This window comes from Hypanus sabinus, chromosome 8, assembly GCF_030144855.1.
Source record: "Hypanus sabinus isolate sHypSab1 chromosome 8, sHypSab1.hap1, whole genome shotgun sequence".
In the NCBI taxonomy this organism is placed as follows: Eukaryota; Metazoa; Chordata; class Chondrichthyes; order Myliobatiformes; family Dasyatidae; genus Hypanus; species Hypanus sabinus.
Window position 1 is genome coordinate 172,917,135 of NC_082713.1, and position 6,709 is coordinate 172,923,843.

A 6,709-nucleotide genomic window follows, 5' to 3' on the forward strand; every position below is an offset into this window, starting at 1 on the left:
CTCCCTCGTCGACGCGTCCTCGCCCTCTCCCTCGTCGACGCGTCCTCGCCCTCTCCCCTCGTCGACGCGTCCTCGCCCTCTCCCTCGTCGACGCGTCCTCGCCCTCTCCCTCGTCGACGCGTCCTCGCCCTCTCCCTCGTCGACGCGTGCTCGCCCTCTCCCTCGTCGACGCGTGCTCGCCCTCTCCCTCGTCGACGCGTGCTCGCCCTCTCCCTCGTCGACGCGTGCTCGCCCTCTCCCTCGTCGACGCGTGCTCGCCCTCTCCCTCGTCGACGCGTGCTCGCCCTCTCCCTCGTCGACGCGTGCTCGCCCTCTCCCTCGTCGACGCGTGCTCGCCCTCTCCCTCGTCGACGCGTCCTCGCCCTCTCCCTCGTCGACGCGTCCTCGCCCTCTCCCTCGTCGACGCGTCCTCGCCCTCTCCCTCGTCGACGCGTCCTCGCCCTCTCCCTCGTCGACGCGTCCTCGCCCTCTCCCTCGTCGACGCGTCCTCGCCCTCTCCCTCGTCGACGCGTCCTCGCCCTCTCCCTCGTCGACGCGTCCTCGCCCTCTCCCTCGTCGACGCGTCCTCGCCTCTCCCTCGTCGACGCGTCCTCGCCCTCTCCCTCGTCGACGCGTCCTCGCCCTCTCCCCTCGTCGACGCGTCCTCGCCCTCTCCCTCGTCGACGCGTCCTCGCCCTCTCCCTCGTCGACGCGTCCTCGCCCTCTCCCTCGTCGACGCGTCCTCGCCCTCTCCCTCGTCGACGCGTCCTCGCCCTCTCCCTCGTCGACGCGTCCTCGCCCTCTCCCTCGTCGACGCGTCCTCGCCCTCTCCCTCGTCGACGCGTCCTCGCCCTCTCCCTCGTCGACGCGTCCTCGCCCTCTCCCTCGTCGACGCGTCCTCGCCCTCTCCCTCGTCGACGCGTCCTCGCCCTCTCCCTCGTCGACGCGTGCTCGCCCTCTCCCTCGTCGACGCGTGCTCGCCCTCTCCCTCGTCGACGCGTCCTCGCCCTCTCCCTCGTCGACGCGTCCTCGCCCTCTCCCTCGTCGACGCGTCCTCGCCCTCTCCCTCGTCGACGCGTCCTCGCCCTCTCCCTCGTCGACGCGTCCTCGCCCTCTCCCTCGTCGACGCGTCCTCGCCCTCTCCCTCGTCGACGCGTCCTCGCCCTCTCCCTCGTCGACGCGTCCTCGCCCTCTCCCTCGTCGACGCGTCTCGCCCTCTCCCTCGTCGACGCGTGCTCGCCCTCTCCCTCGTCGACGCGTCCTCGCCCTCTCCCTCGTCGACGCGTGCTCGCCCTCTCCCTCGTCGACGTGTGCTCGCCCTCTCCCTCGTCGACGTGTGCTCGCCCTCTCCCTCGTCGACGTGTCCTCGCCTCTCCCTCGTCGACGTGTCCTCGCCCTCTCCCTCGGTCGACGTGTCCTCGCCCTCTCCCTCGTCGACGTGTCCTCGCCCTCTCCCTCGTCGACGTGTCCTCGCCCTCTCCCTCGTCGACATGTGCTCGCCCTCTCCCTCGTCGACATGTGCTCGCCCTCTCCCTCGTCGACGTGTCCTGTCTTCCACATTGACATGCCGTCACATTCTCTCCCATTGACATTGCTCACCCTCTCCAACATCAAAATCCTGTCACTCTCTCCTTTGTCGACATGTCCTCACCCTCTCCCACCAACATCTCATCATGCTCTCCCACATTGACATCTCGTCAGTCTCACCTATGCAGATATGCCGACATCCTCTCCCCTGTCAACTTCTCCTCACCTTCACCCACGTTGACATGCCCTCACCAACTCCCACAAGCACAATCCATCACCTTCTTCCATGTCGATGTGCCCTCACGTTCTTCCATATCGATATCTTCTCACCATCACCCATGGTGACATGAACTCACCCTCTCCCTCTCAATATCTCCTTACTGTCTCCCATGTTGATATCGCTGGGGAATCACTCTTCTGCCAGAGATGGGAGACTGCCTTTTTATTGCTAGGGGATCTCTCTTCTGCCGGAGATGAGAAACTGCCTTTTTATCATTGGAAAATTGCTCTTCTGTCAGGGAAGGGAGACAGCCTTTTTATCACTGGGGAATCGCTCTGCTGCCAGAGAGGGGACACTGCATTTTGATCACTGGTGGGATAGCTCGCTGCCGGAGATGGAAAGGCCTGCCACTGGTATTCTGCCTTTAGGATATAGACTTGGACTGCAGACTTTTTTTTATCCAGTTTTATAGTTTTTCAGATTTTGTGTTGTTTGCCCAATTTTTCTCTTTTTTTCCTGTGTGGGGAAGGTTGATTTGGAGGTCAATGTGCCTGTTCCATTTTCCTTTGCTTTTTTTTTGTACAGGGATGAGGGATATGGTGGTTGATGATCACACTCCCACTCGCCCTCAACCCCACTCACACTCAAACTCATTCACTTCCACCCACTCACCCTCAATTCCACTCACACCCTCTCACTCACCCTAAACACCACTTTCTCAACCCCACTCATTCACCCTCAATGACTCACACCTTCCCACTCACCCCCTCTCACTCACCCTCAACAAGACACACATCCCTGCACTTGCCCTTAACATCACCCACACCATCTCTCACCCTCAAACCCCCTCACACCCTCCACTCGCCCTCAACCCCACTCACACACTCCCACTCACCCTCAAACTCATTGACACCCTCCCACTTACACCCTCCTACTCTCCCTTAACCTCATTCACTTCCACCCACCCACCTTAAACCCTACTCTCATCCTCATACTCGCTCTCAACCACACTCCCATACTCATACTCACCCTCAACCCAATTCACTTCCACTCACTCACTCTCATCCACACCCATACCTTCGTACTCACCCTCAACCCCACTCAATCCCACCCACATCCTCCCACTCGCCCTCAACCCCACTCACACTCAAACTCATTCACTTCCACCCACTCACCCTCAATTCCACTCACACCCTCTCACTCACCCTAAACACCACTTTCTCAACCCCACTCATTCACCCTCAATGACTCACACCTTCCCACTCACCCCCTCTCACTCACCCTCAACAAGACACACATCCCTGCACTTGCCCTTAACATCACCCACACCATCTCTCACCCTCAAACCCCCTCACACCCTCCACTCGCCCTCAACCCCACTCACACACTCCCACTCACCCTCAAACTCATTGACACCCTCCCACTTACACCCTCCTACTCTCCCTTAACCTCATTCACTTCCACCCACCCACCTTAAACCCTACTCTCATCCTCATACTCGCTCTCAACCACACTCCCATACTCATACTCACCCTCAACCCAATTCACTTCCACTCACTCACTCTCATCCACACCCATACCTTCGTACTCACCCTCAACCCCACTCAATCCCACCCACATCCTCCCACTCGCCCTCAACCTCATTCACTTCCACCCATTCGCTCTCATCACCACTCACACCCTTGTACTCGCCCTCAAGCACATTCACACCCAACCTCATTCACTTCCACACACTCGCGCTCAACCCTACTCAGTTTTGTACTTGCCCTCAACCACACTCAGTCACTCACCCTCAACTTAATTCACACTATTGCACTCACCTAACCTCAATCCTACCCATACCCTACACACCAATTCACTCATCCTACAGCTTTCACCCACCTCTATTCCCATCGACATCCTACACCCCCTCACCCTACACATTCATCTCCACAACACTACTCCCATCTCCATTACCATACACCTACCCTACATCCAGCTCCACTACGCTTCACCTATCACCACTACACTACACATCCCCACCCTACACCCATCTGCAATGCCCTACCCCCACCTCCACTACTCTATAACCATCTCCTCTAGCCTACACTCACCTCTGCTACCTAACCTATCTCCATAACCCTATACACATCACTACTGCCCAATAACATTTCCACTATCCTACACACATCCCCACTAGCCTCCAATCACTCATCTTCCCTACCCCACAGCAGTTTCCTCTTCCTTACACCCATCTCGCAACCCTACACACATCTCCACTGCCCCACACTCATCTGCACTAACCTACACTCATCTTCACCACCCTGCACCCCTCCACCATCTACGCTCACCTCCACTACTCTACACCCACCTCTGTGACCTTACACACATCTCCGCTAACCTACACTCATCCCCACTACATTAATTCCACCACCCGACACACATCTTCACACTACACTCCCCTCCACCCATTTCCACTGCCCTACACTTATCTCCACCTCCCTATGCTCATCCCCACGACCCTACACCCATCACCACAACCTTACTCCCACCTCCACCACCCAACAACCATTTCCACTACCCTAATCTTATCTCCAGTACCCATCTCTGCTACTCAAAATCCAGCTCCACTACCCTCAAACCACCTTCACTATTTTTCACCACGCTCTACTACACTACACTCATACCCTTCACTGTCATTCCACTACTCTGCAATGAACTCTACTACCCAACACTCATTTCCACTACCCTACACCCATCTCCATGGACTCTGTAACCATTCTATTACTCTGCGTACATCTCCATGACCATGTGTCCATCTCCACGACCCTGCGCCCAGCTCCATTAACCAACACTGACTGCCACTACTCAATATTCGTCTCTGCTATCCTATCACCTCCACTACCCTACACCCATCACCAGTACTCTACACTCATCTCTACTACTTGATATTCATCACTGCTACCTTATACACACTTCCACTACCTTACATGCTCTTCTAATGACCAACACCCACCTCCACTGCCCTACACTGATCTCAACTGAAATTCATCTCCACTACCCTACCCTCAACTCCACAAACCCTACCCTACACTACCAGTCACCCAATTCCAATACATTACTCGTCCCCATCCTACATCATTTTCCACTCCACTGCACTGATCTCCATCCAACACTCATCTCCACTGCCCTACACCCATTTCCACTACCCTATATTCAACTAGACTTCACCCATCTCCATTACATAACATTTATCTCCACTACCTTCCACTCATCTCCACTATGCTAAGCTGTCACCACTACCCAACATCCACCCCAACTACCTAACATTCGTTTTGGCTAAACTACCTCCAACACCATACACCAACCAACCCCCTACCTCCACTATCCTGCACCCACCTACATTGCACTGCACCCATCTCCACTGCCCAACACTCATCCCAACTGCCCTACTCTGATCTCCACTACCCAGTCAATATCCACTTCCTTGTGCTCAACTACACAAATCCTACACTGCATTACCCTACATCCATCTCCATTACCCAACACTTACCTCCACTACCCTGAACTCAATTCCAGTACAGTACTCATCCCCATCCTACACCCTTTTCCATTCCCGTACACTAATCTCCACACTAAGCACATCTCCACAACCCTACACTCATCTCTATTACCTTGTGCCCAACTTCACTGCCCTATACTTATCTCCACCTCCCTATACCCAACTCCACTACACTACAGCCATCTTCACAACCCTACACTCATCTCCGCTATCCGAAGCTCAACTCCACAATCCCTACTCTCCACTACCCTATACCCAGCTCAACTACCCGTCAATTCCAGTACACTAATCACCACCCTACACCATTTCCATTCCTGTGCACTCATCTCGACACTAAACATGCCTCCACAACCCTACACTCATTCCACTACCACATACCACCTCCACTTCTTGACACTCATCTCCACTACCCTACATTCATCTCCAGTACTCCACACCCACTTCCTCTGTGCCATAAACATCCCCAGTACCCCATACCCGTCTCCACTACCCTACTCCACCCTCCTAAGCTCAATTCCACAAACCCTACACTCTACTATTCCTCACCCATCTCCATTACAAAACACTCATTTCCCCCACCATACACCCACTTCCACTACCCTACACCCATCTCCAGTACCCTATAGCCATATCAACTGCACTACACTCATCTCCTCTACCATACACCCAGCTCCACTACCTTAATCTGAACACAAACCCTACACTCCAGTATCCTATACCCAGCTCAACTACCCAACAGTCAATTCCAGTACACTAATCACCACCCTACACACTTTTCCATTCCGGTGCACTCATCTCCACACTAAACATGCCTCCACAACCCTACACTCATTTCCACTACCCTACATCCATCTCCGCTACCCTATACCCAGTTCCACTACCTGACACCCACCTGCACTAACACTTTTTCTCCAACCTAAACACATATCCACTACCCTGCACCCATTTCCGCTGCCATACACTCATCTCATCTCCCTACAACCAACTCCACTATCCTACAGTCATCTCCATTACTCTGTGCCCACCTCCACTCTCCCCCAGTACCGTACACTTATCTCCGCTACCCTGCACCCACCTCCTCTATCATCCACTCATCTTCATTACCTTAACCCACCTCCATTAACCTACATCCTTCTCCACTAACCAACACCTAACTCCACTACATTCATTCCACTACCTGACACTCATCTCCACTACCCTACATTCATCTCCAGTACTCCACACCCACCTCCTCTACACTATACACATCCCCAGTACCCCATACCCATCTCCACTACCCTTCTCCACCCTCCTAAGCTCAACTCCACAAACCCTACACTCCACTATTCCTCACCCATCTCCATTACAAAACACTCATTCCCACCATATACCCACTTCCACTACAGTACACTCATCCAACTACCCTACACTCATCTCCAGTACCCTATAGCCATATCAACTGC